Source organism: Panthera tigris, chromosome D3 (genome assembly GCF_018350195.1).
Source record: "Panthera tigris isolate Pti1 chromosome D3, P.tigris_Pti1_mat1.1, whole genome shotgun sequence".
Classification (NCBI taxonomy): Eukaryota; Metazoa; Chordata; class Mammalia; order Carnivora; family Felidae; genus Panthera; species Panthera tigris.
Window position 1 is genome coordinate 54,828,579 of NC_056671.1, and position 17,314 is coordinate 54,845,892.

Below are 17,314 nucleotides of genomic sequence, written 5' to 3' on the forward strand. Positions count from 1 at the left end.
AAGAGCCTATTCATTGAGAAGTGAGAGGGGAAATTGATATTTTAAATAAGTTGGTTTTTTCTTGCTCTTTAACATATAATAGCTCTTGGGGCTCCACTGATTTTATTATTATTATTATTATTATTATTATTATTATTATTATTATTCCTACCATTTGAAGTTGATAGTCATTGAAAGTTTTCTGGTTCTGTCTGCATGATGAGCAAGTAGAGGGTTCCTTGATCAGTAGAGATTCTGATAATGCAGTCAAGGCAGTGGTAGCCAGGATTATGAAAGTGGTGTCCACTTTGGGATTCAGGAGTAAGAAGGCACATGTTTGGTAATATGAAACAGTGTCAAGAGTTAATCTGGCATTACTCTCTCATCTCTCAAAAAAGCCAAGGTTTTTTGTTTTGTTTTGTTGTTTTTTTAAGCCTCAGAATAGTGTGATCCTATATACCAAGCCTGGAAGATTAGCCTCAGAAACCAATACTGTGTTTTCTCTCTCCCCTTCAGGACAGAGTATATTCCATTTGGGACCACCTCAACTACCTTGCCAGGCAGCACCAGCTCTTCATATGCTTTCAGTTTACCTTCTACTATGAAAAGGATCTTTCCTTGAATGTTCATATTTCACCTTGAGAAGGCAATATGTGTGTGTATGTATGTATATATATACACATATATACATATACATACATATATTTATATATATATAGGATGGATTAAGCAGCTATAAATAAATATGACATAGTAGAAGAGTGGTTTGTGGGAGTTTTACTATATATACACATATATAATATTTTCCAGTCTGGTTTCAGACCCCGGCATGGCTTGGAGACAGCGTTGGTGTGTATGAAGGATCTTCCTCGAATGAAGGATTTGGGACAACTTTCCATGATGATTATATTAGAGCCTCAGCTGCTTTCGTGTTGGTCATGAGGTGATGCTGAACCGAATGCTTGAACTAGCAGGAGTGGCTGGGATTGCATTGGAGTGGTTCCGTTCATTCCTTCCGGGTAGGTACCAGCTAGTGACGGGTGAAAATGGACATTGAGGGTCTTCCTGTATGGAACCGCGTAGTTGTCACTCATTCCCCTGTTCACATTGAGTGGGTTTGAGAAGACAACTGGACGCCTGAAGGCCAGGCAGTGTGATTCGAATGACTGTGTAGAAGGTTATGAGGGTGATTCCCAGATGGATGTCGCTCACATACGTTTTTTCTGTTTTGTCAGTGTGCTAGTGCAGACTAGAATTGAAACTGAGAAGTGTGACTTGTTGGAAAGGGAAAATTCGGGAGGCCCTGGTGTGCTTTCTAATTCCTCTGTCTGAGTTACAGTTTGTGTAAACTGTGGCCATATTTTGACTACCAATTTATCTGTACATGCAAATCCTACCGCAACGTTAGATAGAAATGTTTTATTTTGCTTTTCGTTATATATCTGACCCTTCTTCCCTGTGAACGTTGACTGCATCTCCGTGATCTTTCTTGCTGAAGTTGTAGTCTGATTGTTCACCCTTGTCCTTGGGGTTCTTCTAAGCGAAGTCGCCTGACTACATTAATAAATATTCTGGAGGGTGATGGCTGGGTTTTCCCAGTAAATGTTTTGCTTTATCTTCACTGAGAGCACTTCGTTATTCTAACCCTGTTTTCCTAAGAATCAAATTGGGTTGTACTTTTAAGGAGTTTTGCAGCACAAATACTGTCTCTGTTTCTCTTTAAATTGCCTAGGCATTTAAAGTTTTTACAGAGAATATGCTAGAGTTTCTTCAATTTTTGAGCACGTGCTTTAGAAACTTGGTGCCTTTTCTTGGCTATTGCTTATTTATGAAATATTACTTCAGTTATTTTCCTTCAGGGCAATGAAAAGCTTGGAGGAAGTTTATTAAGCCTAATAGTAGAATACAGGTAAAAAACTGAAAAGAAGAAACACAGATGTGTGTGTCTGTAAATATCATTAGAACTGTCTGTTGAATGTCATTTTGGCAAAAGGGCAGGAAACTAACATTTATGCAGTAACTGATCAGTGTCAGGCACTAAGCCAAGCAGTTTCTATTTTTTAGTTCACTTAATCCACACAGTAACATTGAGAAGTAGGTGATGTTTGTTCATTTTACAGATGAGGAAACTGATGCTAGAGAAGTTAGGTATTTTTGCCTAACTTCACACAGTTATAGGTGGAAGATCTGGTATTTCAGTCTGGGTCTTGCTGATTCCAAAGCTCATTCTTTCCATCACAGTGAAATGTTAAGCCACAGGCAAATGTTAGACTTGAAGTGGGGGTCCCAAAGGGGGAAAAAAAGAAGAAAAAGAATGCCTATCACACGGCCTGAGCAAACCAAGGAGGAAATGAAAGACAGGAATGTACTAGCATCAGGATTGTTTTGAAAATTTCTAGAGTTTTCTTGAAACTCAGTTTAACAAGCTAGGTGACAAATGAACAATTTTAGAATTACCAAAGGTTTGCCACTTACGGGATAAATAGGTTTAGAACATTAGATTTTTATCTGTTTGGACATTTGTTCATTCTCTCTTTTGTTTTGAAAATGAAGTTGGGATACCCCACATTGGATCCCAGAATATTATAAAGATCAATGCAAGGAGGCCAGTCAGGTAGTTAGTAATTATCTGAAAAGAGACAGCATTTGAAGAACAATTCCAGGTGTTTACTGTTTACAAAAGTTTTTTTTTTTTTTAATGTGTCTACAAAACTTTTCTATGTGGAACCCCAGCTTACCATTGCCTTTCATGTGTAATGTGCTTATGACTAAAGATGTGAATATTTGTTTTCTGCTTAAATAGTAATATATCTGGGTTTCGGTAAATACTTGTTTTCATCTTTGAATGAAGTTTGAATCAATGCTATCAGTTTTCCTTTTCATATTGACAGGCAGCTTCTTCCCACATCACAATAGATTTATTTCAGGCATAGCCAGAGAGAATGTTGTCTCTGTGCTTATTATCTGGCATTTGGCAATAGGAAAGTACTGTATCATATATTAAAGTTGTTATTGTTATCCTAACGTGATATACTGTTATTAATTATGTTAATGGTACCTAATAAAACACCCCCCCCCAAAGGAGGTAAAACTCTTTAACTGTAATGATTTTCAATTTCAATGATATGTTTTATCTACTAGTGGCTCATGAAGTAACAGTCATAATTGAATTCAGCACCTTAAGATTTCCTGACTTAGCTTTAGTGAAATATTGATTTCATGGAATTAGGTGGCAGGTGCATCGAGGAACTATTTCCTGAAAGCTTTAAATGGCTATATAAAACCTCAAGAATATTAATTCAGGTTAAATGAGTGGGTTGGAGTTGTGCTTACTTAAGATGTTTGCCAAATGGCCAGAAGCCATGATATCTCAAGTTTTGTTTTTTGAAACATTGAAAAATGAAGGAAGGCAGATGACTATTTCCTTTATTGTTGCATAAACATAGATAGTTCTCTATAATTCTAACAACCGCTTAATCAGTTACCATTTAGTTAGTTGATTAAATAGGGCTCCAGGTTGAAAATAATTTTTCTTGAATTACTGCGGCTCGCCAATTCTCTTCCTTTCTACTCCTATTACATTTACATATTTTTCTCCCTTTTTGTCACTGGAATTGTTGTCTGGAGGGTCTCTGTGTGTCTGGCTAGAACATTGATATTGCGGTAAAATAATGTACAGGAAGTCTTCTTTTGTCTAAAGATACATTTCTCCCCATGGGTCATCAAAATGCGCATTTTTTCCTAAGGAAGATGTTTATTTCTGTAAAACAGAGGTAACGCATATATAACGTATTAGTACCAGTACTTTTGGAATTTATTAATATGTATGTGTGTATAATTTTATAGTTTTCCAAAACCATTAGCCTGAAACAGCATTGTTTATTCTCTTTTTACATTTGCATTGATCTTGGGTATTCTTAACTTTATCTTACTGTTTTTTTTTTTTTCCTATATGGATGAGTATCAATATGGCTTGTAGGGAACATAAGCCTTTCTGCCATCCCTGCTCCCAACTTCTGCCTCTCATGAATTATATTTTCCTGAGGGTGAAATTAAAGAACTAGGTGTATTAAATTTCTTTTAGGCTTACTGCCAGATTCTTAGATGTATTTTTAAGTGTCAAAACTAAGTCTGGGGAAGGGAAGGATGCTTAACTTCACTGGTCTTTGTATTTACTCTTCCTTTCTCAAAGCATATTGTTTCCATAAGAGATCTTGCCTAGAAGTTAGGCCCTTTGTAAAGTTTGTTTTTACTTTATAATTCGATATGAATTCTATGGATGTGTTTCGTGCCCTTCCAAGTAACTATGATAGCTGAATTTTACAAATCTTCTATTTTATAGCAGAAAGCTGTGCTTATTTAATATCTTTCTATGGTAATAGTTCTAATTAAAGCAGATAACTACCACTGAACAAATTGTCTTGAGAATATAAGTGGACAAAGAAAGAGGAAAAGGAGGAAGGAGGAGAGAACACAACTAAGTTAAGTTGACATTTGTTCTGTGGTGTGAATGGCAATCTTAACAGTAGTGGTGGGTGTAGTTAATTTTAGACATTTCCTTTATCAAACATTTAAAGGTAAAAATTTCCCCAGAGCCAGCAAAACTCTGAGCTGAATTCTTTTGACATTCTGCTGACCAAGGAATTTCCCATGACTAGTACCAGATTCTTCCGCCGAGAAAGAATAGGAACATGAATCAGATATGGGCAGGAAAACTCTGCTCTTCTTTCTGAACCATAGAAAGCCATGAAAAGTGAGAAATGTTTATTGAACATGTAATGGCGGTAGTTGTATTTTATGTTGAGGAAGATACATACGTGGTTGAAAACCTACCAACGAAAAGTCATACAATTGGGAGAAGGTTAGAAAAATTCAAATCTCATGTGTGAATCCACCTTTGATGAAGAAGTGACTTTCACAGTTAAAAGCTATAGAACAAAGTGCAAAGGAAAAGAAGATGGGCATAAGTGACTACATAAATTTTTATGTGCTCATATCAAAAATATTAAGTGACAGTGGGGAAAACATTTTCAATTAATATGCTGAAGGTATGATACAAAGAGACTATTAAAACAGTTAAGAAAAAAAAATGACCTCAGAGCATCATGGTAAAAGGACATGAACAAAAGAGCTCCAATGTAGAAAACTAAGGAATAAACAAGTATGTGGATAAGCATTTGATCTTACCAATAATCATAGAAATGCAAGGTAAAGTAACCACTGGAGATTGTTTCTTCGTTTGCCTAATGAATTAATCAGTCCACACACTTCACCTTGACTCTGAATGATGTTTCCCGCTCTATGTTACTGGTGAGAGTGTAAACCAAAATAACTCATTTGAAAAGCCAGTTGGCTTTGCAAAAGGTCATTACATAACTTAAACATCCCGAATTAATAATGCCACTTCTGCAAGCCTATCTTAAAATATTTTTGAAAATAAGAAAAAAACATGTGCTAAGAGATTCATATTAATGCTGTCTCAGTTACAAAGGACATAATTTAAATGCCTACCAGTGATATCAGTGGTTCTCAAACTCGGCCATAAATTAGAATCATTTGGAAAGATATAAGAAAATGCTGATACCTGGGTGCCACCCAGAGATTTTTACTTAATAATTAGTTTGGAGTTGCCTAAAGATTTGCATTAAAAGAATTGCCCTAAAAATTCTAAGATATAGCCAGATTGAAAACCATGGTTTGAAACAAGTTGATAGAATATGTTTAACATTTGATGTATTTACAATGGTTTTATAGTATGGAGAGGGTATCATGTAAAATGAAATACTGTAATTCAATGCTTAGTCAAATTATAACTTGAAAATAGAAGCACACCAGTAAAATAGGCTAGAAGAAAATTTATAAAATGCTCAGAGTTGTTTTAAGGAGATTTTGAGTGATTGTTTTTCATCTTTTTATCCATTGACAGATAATTTTGTAATGTTCTTATATTACCTTTTAAAGAAAAACTGTATTTAAAAGAAAAATTCCTGCTGGTGAGATCTTCTAGGTAATTTCCTATTTATAAGTTATTTCTACCTATGAATACAGAGATTTATTCTGACTTCTAAAATCATCATGTCCTGAGGTTAGAGTTACACTTCATTATTATAATGAAATCCTTCATAAGATTCTTTTTTTTTTCCTTTTTGTCATCTCAGAAATATCTTCTCATGTAGTTTTCTGACTGTTGGAATATAATAATCTCAAGTCAGTCATTTTTCTCTTTTTTTATTACTCTACATCTGTGCCTATCAGTTTTCACCTTTCTAAATATCACCTATATGCTGATGGTTCCCCAGTGTTTATCTCTAACCCCAGCATTAACTCTGTGATGCATGTATGTATCTGAATTTGGATGCATACCTTTAAATTAGCAAGTCCAGCACTAAATTCACCATAGTTTCTTTCCCAAACCAATCTCTTCTCTGTTATCTGTCTTAACTAATTGTACCACTGTCCTCCCCCACCCCCGCCGCAGCAGCTAAAGCAATCCCAAGTTCCTTCTCCTGCCTTATCTCACACATCTAGTTAGTGTTTATGTCTCACTTATCCCTCCTCACACTGTATTTCTTCTCATGCATTTCTTCACTCTTTATCCCCATCTCTGCCCTACCATCCTTGCTCTGGTGACGTTCTTGTCATCCTCCCTGCAGTCTAGTATTGAGGCTCCTACTTGATCTGTCTCTAGGCATGTCTCATTCTAGATCTATCCTCATGGTAACAAAGGGACAAGGCCATTTCCCTCCTTAGAGTCCTCTGAGGCTCTTTATCATGTCTCGCATGAAGTCTAAGCTCTTGGCCATGGGATTTAAAGTGTGGTATAAATGTCATGTGCATGGCATGGTGTGTACATCTTCCCTCCGGAAGCTGATCCCAACCCTACTCTCCCTTCCATTCACTCTCTGGAAATATCAAAGAACTAACCATGTTTCTGTGCACCACATTCAGTTTTGTCTACCTGTGCCACCTTCATGCTGCTCCTTCTACCTGGAATCACCTCTTCACCTCCATTTTGGATAGATTAACAAAAATTTAAGGATTAATACTGTCCACCATTTACCAGGGTGAGGAAAATAGTTATTCTCAGTGGAAGGTAGTTTGGAAGTAACTATCAAAATTTTAAAATCATCCTTTTAATCTAAAAATTCTTTTGGGAATCTATTCTAGGAAATAGCTATACATATTTTCTCAGTCTGTTTGGGCTGCTTTAACAGAATACCATAGACTGGGTGGCTTATAAACAACAGAAATTTGATTCTCTCAGTTATGGAGGCTGCAGCAGAGTCTAAGATCAAGGTGCCTGCAGATTTGGAGTCTTGGGAGGGCCTGCTTTCTGGCCCACTGGACATCCTACTTCACATTGAGTCCTTATGTGGGAAAGGGGCAGAAAACTGTCTAGAGTCTCTTCTATAAGGACACAAGTCCCATTCACGAGGGCTCTATTCTCATGACCAATGACCTCCTAAAGGCCTCCACCTCCCCATGCCATTACTTTGGATACTAGGTTTCAACATACAAATTTTGGAGGTTGGGGACACAAACATTCAATCTATACTTCATATATAAAGAAGTATATACCAGATTATTTAGTGCAGAACTATTTTAATGGGTAAAATTAGATACAAACCAAATATTAAATAAGGGAATACTTTAAAAATTTATGATATGCCCACTCTATGGGGTATTAAAAGTACTATATGAATATTAAGAATATTCAGTAATCTGTACAATGTTAAGAGGAGAAGATATTCTGTGAGAAAATCTCCTGGTTGTGTTAATAAGTAAAAAGCATGTACCTATCAGTATGCACTGACTGCTCTCATTTGTATTGAAAATAAAATTAAAAATTTCAAAAATAAATTTAAAATATATTAATACAGGCGTATATGAATGCAAATAGGAAAAGCTCTGGAAGAAAACATGATAGATCCTTAATAGTCATTATTTTAAGTAGGAGGTACAGTTGGAGGAAGTTGGGAAGGACTCATTACTTTTAAAGATTTTATGTTTTTAAAGTAATCTCTACACCCAACATGGGGTGCGAACCTAGACCCTGAGATCAAAGGTTGCATGCTCTAGTGACAGGAGCCCTAAGAGGAACTCGTTACTTTGAATTCTGTGTGATAATGTACCTTTACACTTCCCATATAATTTCCATGTGTTTATTTGCTTGCATAAAAATCTGTAAACAATAACATAAGTGGACACAAGGGAAGAATCTGATAGATTTAGAGAGAAGCCAAATTTCAGATAGAAGAACAAAATCATCAGTGATTTTCTGTTTTGAAAAATGTTGAAAATGCAATAAAATGCCACAGACCAACAACCAGTGGCTGGAGTTCACTGTTGTGGACATGTTGTCGTAGTTGCTTTGGATTTCTTTTAAATTAAGTCTAGCAGAAAGAACTGGAGCTTCTTTGATTTCCTTCTTTTTCTCAGAGGCAATCTGTGTCAGAGATTTTCTGTATACTATTGTAGCTCAGAAATTTATAGCTTTACTATGAATATATAGGTAAAAGTATATCTGTGTCTATAGCTGTAATCCATCGCTGAATATTCAGTTTATTGACATTTTTTTCCTCTTAAAAAAATCATGTCTCTTTGTGAACGTGCATGAGTTTTTCTAGGACCTATACCAAAAAGTAGAATTGCTGGTCTGTAGAGCATGCATACTTATGTTTTGGTTTGTTTTTCACTAGATATTGCCAGATGTCTTTCCAAATTGGTTGTGTCAATTTATATTCTCACCAGGGTATTTCATAGTTTCTATTTCTGGACATTTTCAAGCAGTACTTGGTATTGCCAAGGTTTAAATTTTGTTCTACTCTGTAAATTGTGAAATGTTACTTTATCAGCAGCCCCTGAACGTTTCGTGAGTGTCCCAGCCTGGTAGGGGCCTGTGAGGGGAACACAGAAAACCCTAAGGAATAATGCAGGAGTCGAAGTGGTACCACCTTTCCTCACTCTTTTCTTTGCATGTTTTGTTCTGCTTTTCTTTGGTTAGCTTTATTCTCGGCAGGCTCTACTTCTGGAGGCAGAGGTAGACACCAGCTAATCTTTTTTTTGTACCTTTTGTATTTCTATGGAAAATAATGTATGCTTTTTCCTCTTTCTTTCTCTATCAGTTCCCCAAACTCCCACCATTTGACCATTTAGTTCAGTCTGGCTAGCCTTTCCTAGTGGGGAAATTAGGACCATTTCACTAATAAGAAACCTGGAATCACATTACTGAGGCGGGAGAGTCACTAAGAGAAAGGAATGCATGGTATGCATGTATAAGATGGCCAGTGTGGCTGAGTGGAGTGTAGGGTATTTGGCACCCATGATTATAGTCATAAATTAAAATAGACTGTGGATGATATTCATTGCTGGTCCACAAATGCATGATTGTAGCAACCTTTATAGCAGTGATCGTCTCAACAAACATGTTCTGAGTGCATTGGTATTGCTTGTCAGATAGTACAAAGATAAATATATGCCTATCCCCTATGGAGTTCCCAAACTTGTAAGTAGTAGGGGAAGGAAAGTTATAAGCTTAAAAGTGTTGATGCACAAGAAACTATGAGATATTCAAAGTGTTGAGATTGTAATACACAGATGTCCTGGGATCACAAATGGTGTCACCATACAGGTGGTAGTTAAAGGTTTTATTTTTATTTATTTTTTAATATTATTATTTTTTTTATTTCAGAGATGGGGGGAGAGAAAACGTGAGCTGGAAAGAGGGGCAAAGGGGGAGAGAGAGAAAGTGAGAGAGAGAGGGAGGCAGGGAGAGAGAGAGGGAGAGAATCCCAAGCAGGTTTCATGGTCAGTGCAGAGCCCAACGCAGGGCTGTATCCATGTCCCTGGGATCATGACCTGAGCCGAAATCAAGAGTTAGACGCTCAACTGACTGAGCCACCCAGGCACCCCTAAACATTTTATTTTGAGTGATAAATGGAGCAAGGAGTGGGATGCAGACAGAGGGTTTCATTCGAAGCAAACGAGAGATGGGAGACTGTGGAGGCACATGATTTACCGGGTTGGATCAGATTATAGAAGAGTGGTCTGAGAGTAATCCGAGAGGCGGAGAAGATGAGGTTGGTGCCAAGCACACTGTAGGTAGGACTGTGATTTCAGCCTGGGAGTTTGTGCTTCTGAAACCACCGTTTTTCAAATTAAATAAATAAAATCCAGTGTGTGGCCTTGCCTGAGGAGTCTAAGCAGTGTTTTTGTTTGTTAACTGAATAGAAGCATTGCTTTGGCACCAGTGGGTAGGCTGCGTTGGAGCAGGGAGATGTTGAAGGCACAGTTAGGGGAGCTGTAGCACTGTCCACCGGTGACACAAACACTGCATGAATTAGGATGCGAGGAAGTGAAAAGGGAAATTGAGAGATGAACTTTGTTGAGGCACAATAATTTGAGGGGTCTGAGAAATGCTTCAGTCCTGTGTGATGAGAAGGAGGATAGTGAGAGAGATAGAGGATCAGGAGGAAGATCTCCAGTGGGAGGATGAGTAAGATGATATTTATGTTGGGTAATACTGCAAATATATAGTACTTTCCGTTATATTATTCAATGCTATTTCAAGTCCCTGGATATGTTTTTCAATTTTACAAATATACACAGTGAAAAATACTCATCACAGTGCATTGTTTTTTCCACAGAGTAACGCATGCTTTGTATACCTTTAAAATAAGATTTTAAGCATTCAGCTAATAAAATTAAACATTCCTGGGAGTTACAACTGCTAGGTAGATTTTTCTAATGATCCTAGTCATAAATATAGTATAGCATTTTCCCAAGTATATTTCTTGGCATACTAAAATAGGGTATGTTGCTAAATACTATGGTGGGGAAGATTTTTTTTTTTTTAATTGTTTATGCTTAGGCAACACTGAGTTAAGGAGGTTTCTTGAGTTAAGGAGGATTTTTTTTCACAGACTTTATTATATAATAATGTATTTGGTGAGTTTGCAAAGCATACAGTATGCTGCTTTTCCAAAATTCATATGACAGTCTTTGGGCGCGGCACTTGGGACTAATATCCTATAGAACACATTCAGAAATGCTGTAGTATTAGCCATTGCTAACGAGTTGGGAGAGGAGGAAGAGTACACGTAGAATATAGAAATTTAAATCATTATTTAAACTAATTTATCATACCAAATAGAAGTAATGTCTGTTTTTTAATGTATGAAGTTCACCATTTTGTTTTGAAAGATATATTTTTTGGCCTAATTGAAAATATTCTCTTTGAGATTGTGGTAACGGAGAAATAGTATAAAGTCTTGAAGAGCCACCAGTGCCCATGGGTTGGTTGCCCCTGCATTAGAGTTGGTGACATAAGAAATTGGCACATGAACCCATCTCAGTCATCTTCTTGGAATAAACTAAGGATAACATTTAAATTTGAAATGATTTTCCTCCTGTCGTGCCACATGCCTCAAGGCTCCTTTCTCCTAAATCCCTTGTCATTTTGTATGTATTCAGAGAATTCAGCTGAGCTCAGTCTGCATTTCTTTTATGTGCAAAGCGCTGTCAGAGTGCAAATTTATTTCAAGATTAACTTGACATATATAACGTGCTCAATAAATGTTTATTCAATTAACGGATCGTGTTATTCTTTAATGATCCAATTCTACAGAGTCCTCTCAGTCATGGGCCTGAATTCTCTACCATATTCTCTCAAAGTTCTTTCTTCTTTAATTTGCAGAGGTAGCATTACCTAAGGAAGATGAACGGCGATGTCATCTTCTGCAGCCTAGTTCTTGGAATAATGGAATCTACCCAGAGGGCGTCATTGCTATAGGTGGCATTGAGTGAGGATGGAACCAACCACGTTTATCATTTGCCAGCATCTGGCTTCTCTTTGTGTGTTTCCTTCAAGTGCTACATTTTCTTTTTTAGTATCCAGGGTTAATTAAGTGGAGGAGGCAACTGTGGGGAGAAGAATGTGGGAGAGTGGAAAAAGCATGGGCTTTGGAATCAGAATAGAATTTGGATTTCAGCTGTATCACTTAGTTGTTATTTGACTGCAGTAAGATTTTTCACATCTCAGCCTCAGTTATATCTGCGAAACTGGAAATCATGCTTACCTCTCATGGTGGCTACACGGAATATAAATAATAGTTGTGAAAGCCCGGTCACATTCGAAATGCTCGGTAAATGGGAACTGTAATAACAGATATTTATTATTATTGTTCTTTCCCTACTACCTTTATTGAATATCTTATTTTCACTGTTATTCACATGTGAAAGGCGATGGGGTTGGAGTTTATGCATTCCACGTCTTCACTTATTTTTGCTGATGAAATGAAAATGAAATTAGACCAAATCTTAACCTGAACCAGTTCTTCAGACAAGTTACAAAATAGTTAAATTCTTTCCATTAGCCATCTTGTGTACCTCTCGATGTTGGTCTCTTTGAGGAGGAGGAGTATTCATAAAAATGATAGTTCACAATCTTTTGAACACTTACAGTATGCCAGACACATTTCTAAGTGTTTTACATGTTTTAAGTCATTGCTCCTTCAGAATAATCCCCTATGAAATAGTGACTCCTGTTACCACATTCTGTAGTTGAGGAACCTGAGACCCAGAGGGGTCAATTCTGAAGTCACACAGCTAGTAAATGGTCTAGCCTCCATTGAATTCAAGCTGACAGGCTCCAGAAGCCCCAGCCTTACTCCTTGTGCTCTGTTGTCTCTCCTGGTATAGCAGTGGTAACATGGCATGGGGAGAGACAGTTGTCAACGTCCAGCTATAGTGTGCTGTGTTGTTATTCAGTGTCTGGATTTATAGATGCCTCACCTCAGATTTTAGTTGGGGGCCTTTAAAAATTATAATTTGGATTATAGGCTTTAATTGACACTTGTAGAGGCCTATTTTTTTCTCCTTATAGGTACTATTTTAAAATAATACTGGGCATACTTTTGTCCTGTATTAATGTTTTGGGAACCCTGCCTCCTAAAACAAAAGGTCACTTTAATGAACGTGGTTGTATGAACCACTGTAGTCTACCTGGTGGTAGCTGGGTAAGGTCTCCAAAGTGAATAAAAGATCTAAGTTCAAATTCCTGTTTATCCTAAGAAGAGTATCTCTTTGTAAAATTGTTCAGGCCAATCAGAGACATGCTTAGGTTTGGAAATTGTTTCTCTAGATTTGAGAATTGCATGACATGTGTCACTTGGTAATTATTTCATTCCTCGATATATCTACCTCCTGAGAGTACCAGTGCTGCATTTCTAATTTTACCATAGAGACATGTTGAATTTTGAAAATCATGTGGATATTCTTCACATGGAAATATGCAAAATATCTTCCTTTTATGACACATCTCTCGAGTTAATTGGTTATTCCTATTTATTTTTATATTTTTAAGACTTATATCTCATGTCTGTGCTGGTTAAAACTGTTCATTAGTGATTTTCTTAGAGGCACTATAAGAGTTTGGAACACTGTTTTTGTCTTCAAAATCAAATTTCAAGGTTGCATTAGGTCATTCTTTGGCTAAATTTTATGTGCTGGGATTATTTAGGTAATGTATATAGCTTTTAAGTTTTTATTTTCAGTCATTTTCAAGAGTTCCAGGCTGGTGGTAATTTTTCTCAAGAGTAAGAAGTTAGTTTGGCCTTGACTTTCTAGAATTTTTTTAATCATGTAGGTTACTGATTTATCAGGTGTACAGTGTGCCTGTATGTGTTAAGGAGTCATCAACACTCACTGTTTATTCTTCTCCACTAGTAATGACTTGCCCATTGAATATGTAAATGAATAGACAAATCCAAAAATGAACTGTTCATTTTTATGATTTTAAAAACATTTTGGTGAAGTATAACTATAGTTAGATGCACAAATCCTAAGTAAACAATTTAATTTTCACATAGTGAACACAAAGATCCTGTATCAAGAGCTAAAATATTGCTTGCACCCCAGAGGCCCACATAATTTCCTCTTAAAAATATAGCCTTTACAGTTAAGATATTGTCTTTAAGCCGTCAATACTGGAAGTACTTGAAAGGAGATATTAAGAATTTTTTTGAAAGGAGAGTGAACGTATAATTGTTTCTATTAATTTATATTAATAGCACTTAGCACATAACTGTTAATAACACAATAAATGCTGTTAACAGCTGCTTCTTGAACTTGTTGAGTTTTTAGACTTATGTTGTTCAGGGTTAATTTTTTGATGCTCCCATATTTGAAAAATTAGATTGAAAATGTTTTTTGGGAATAGCTTTTATCTGACATTTTTAAGAGATACTTAGTAAAATAGTCTAAAAGTTGTGTTACTTAAATATTGTATAGCATTATTATTTTATACATAAAGGAATGGAGTACCACAATTATGATATTTTCTTTGTCATGTCTATAAATATTCTTCCAATTGTGTTCCCTGGGTATATGTTTCTTCCAGTTGTATTCCCTGGGTGTGTGTGTGTGTGTGTGTGTGTGTGTGTGTGTGTGTGTGTGGTTTTTAAAATTATTAAAATAGATAGGCTATCCATTCCCTTCACTAAGTGTGCACTATTAGTAAAATTTTATGTGTTCTGTCAGCAATTTGATGTGATAAAGCAATGGGTTTTCTGTAGTTCACACAGCACCAGGGCTCTGCAAAGCATCTCTGGGGGTTCTTTGATGTCTAGACAGTTTAAATTATGCCTGCTCCCCTGCCTCCAAATTCCACCCCTGTTCTGCTTCAGGGGTTGTGGGAAATGAAAACAAACCAGAAGGGTTCCACAACCCTACAGTCTAGGGAGAAAAACAAACAAGTAGAATAAGCTGTATATCTACCCTGGCAGGTGTATAGGAAAGGGCCCAATTAAAGGGAATGGCAGAAAGAAAAGAACGGGGGACAAATACTGTCCTTCTTATTTATTTCTAATTATATTTATGATACAGAAATACATGTGCATTGTGGACAGAATGAAAACGTTGTGGAGGCATTAGGGAAGGAAGTATGAGTCACCTTCTACCCCAGCTCCCCAGGTTTTCCTCCCCCTTGGCAGCCAAAACTACAAGTTCAGTGTGTGTCTTGTTTATTGCCCTGTTTATTGAAATGGTAAGATGCAGAATTGTATTTAAAGTTGGAAAACTAACTTTCTTTTCTTCCTTTTTTCTTGGTTTTCCTTTTATAATTCGGGATATCACGATTCTTCCAACTCATCTTTTTAGAAAGTAAGTAACTTTTGAAAGTTCAGAGTTTTTTTTGTTGTTAAAATGTTGTTTTGTTATTTCAGATCATATACACACATGCATATTTTATTATAGAGTTTTTAACTTTTAAAGTTCCAACTGAGGTAATTAACGCTTGCCTTAACTGTGAACGAAATGTGTTTTTTTGTTAATTACAAATATGAAATGCTATGTAAAAGTTGTTCATGCTAAGAATACATTTCTAACATATATTTGTCTTATCTTCTTTCATGCCCACAGTAAGTCATTGTAATATATATTAATACATAAACATATATAAATATATTTTCTTCAAAGCAGGCCAAGGCATGCCTGCTAGATTTATTTTTTTAATACGAAATTAATAAAAACATATAAATAAGACTTTTATTTACTACTGTTCAGTAATAGTTCGTGAAGACATTCATTTCTTCAGGAAAAGCAATCCAAATTTCTAGACTGTATGGGGTTGTTGAGGCTAATAGCAATAAATAAATAGTATGAAGGATTTTTTAAAAATGCATTTTCCTATGTCTGTTCTGCATTGGATGAAACAGTTGATGCTAATGTTTTATTGTTTTTTAAAAAAATAGACCTAATATAGGGTTTTTTTTTTCTGTAAAGAAATGCAGGTTGTAAGCTTAAAACTAAGTGACTAATCAGCCAGTGATTTGAGTTGTAAAATTTGCATTTCATTGCAAAATATTTTCTAATTCTTCTAAAATGCAAATGTTGTTTAGTTTTGAAATAAAACAGATTTCGTATGTTTATTTTGGGAATGATTTGGGAGAATGACGGTAGTCATTGAGACTTGGGGATACACTGTCATGTGATTGTGAAGTACATATTTTTAAATATTTCCATAGTAAATCTTTACTTTATGGAATTAATAAACAGTATAATTTAATAATATATTCATGCTCCACAGAGCTTATTATTTATATGAAACTGGGTGCTTATCACTTACATTTGCAGCAAGCATAGCATTAAACTGCTACTTAGTAGTCAATTTATCTTCTACAATTATCTTCATTTACTGCACCTTAGAAAGAAAATGTAAATTGTAGTGATGTTAAATTGCATTTGTTTAGCACTTTTTGTCTTTAAATTTGTAGTATTCTTTCATATTCTAAATCTGTGTTAGGACTTTAGGAAAAAGCAAGAAGAATGTGTGTGAGGTTTGCTGTTAGGTGGGCAATTTTATTGTTACATTTTTAAAAGTCTGCATTTTTTTTCATTTCTATGTATTGGATTCTATTTTACTTATAGTGTTAACATTTTCTTGCCAAGTCCCTACAGAAAGTCTGTGTTTCTGACAGTTTCACTAAATTAAAACTCCACAAATCTGGCATAATAATTTCCCAGCTTCAATTTGTCTGTGCTTTTATCTAAAGAGAAAATGACAAAAATAGGTATTTTGGAGTGTTCAGTATAACATGTACAGCATTATTTATCTGGAATTTGTTCATGAACAGAGATATTTCTGGGAGAGATGAATATATTTTACTGTATAAGGTATGCCTAGCCCACTTGAAATATGAGCAAAAAATCTTTTGTGAGGAAAAATAATGAAATGAGGTCTGTAAACTTGGAGAAGCCTCCCAAGGAAAGATATTACATAAATGCACACAGTAGAATTACCACGTATACTTTAGTGTTATCACTGCATTGTTCTATGACCAAATTTATGTTAGGGCTCTTGCTTCCTGTCAGATCCAATGGGATCATACTGACATGTTGGCAAAGAGAAGCCTCTTCCTAAAATGAGAGTGTTCTTCTTATTGTAATTCTCATAAACCTTTATGACTATGATGTATATATATGCAATATATACAATATATGCAATACACACACATGCTGTTGCAACTTGGCAAATTTAGCCTTTTAATTTTATTGTGAGTTTTCATAGTAGGTAAGAGATTTAATAGTCTTCGTTTTTAGAAACTTTTAGTAAGCAAAACTATGTTTCTGTCATAGAAATTCAAATTTCAAAACCTTAATATCCTAGAGGTTCTCTTCTCTGAGAATATTTTGGATTAAATACCCAGAACCCATATGACACAAATGGGGTGGAGTAGGGCTTCTAATCAATATTGGTTCAATCAAATATCAATCTTTTAGCATATTAGGAAGTAAAATGTAAATGGCAACATTAGCAAATGAAAGTAATAATACTAGC

At 35.7% G+C, this 17,314-nt stretch overlaps 1 protein-coding gene across 2 annotated transcripts in view; it reads left to right on the forward strand.

Moving 5' to 3' along the window:
- ASXL3 (ASXL transcriptional regulator 3) overlaps window positions 1–17,314 on the forward strand; it is a 175,049-nt gene that overhangs the window by 49,013 nt on the left and 108,722 nt on the right. The gene's annotated exons all lie outside the window — the stretch shown is intronic.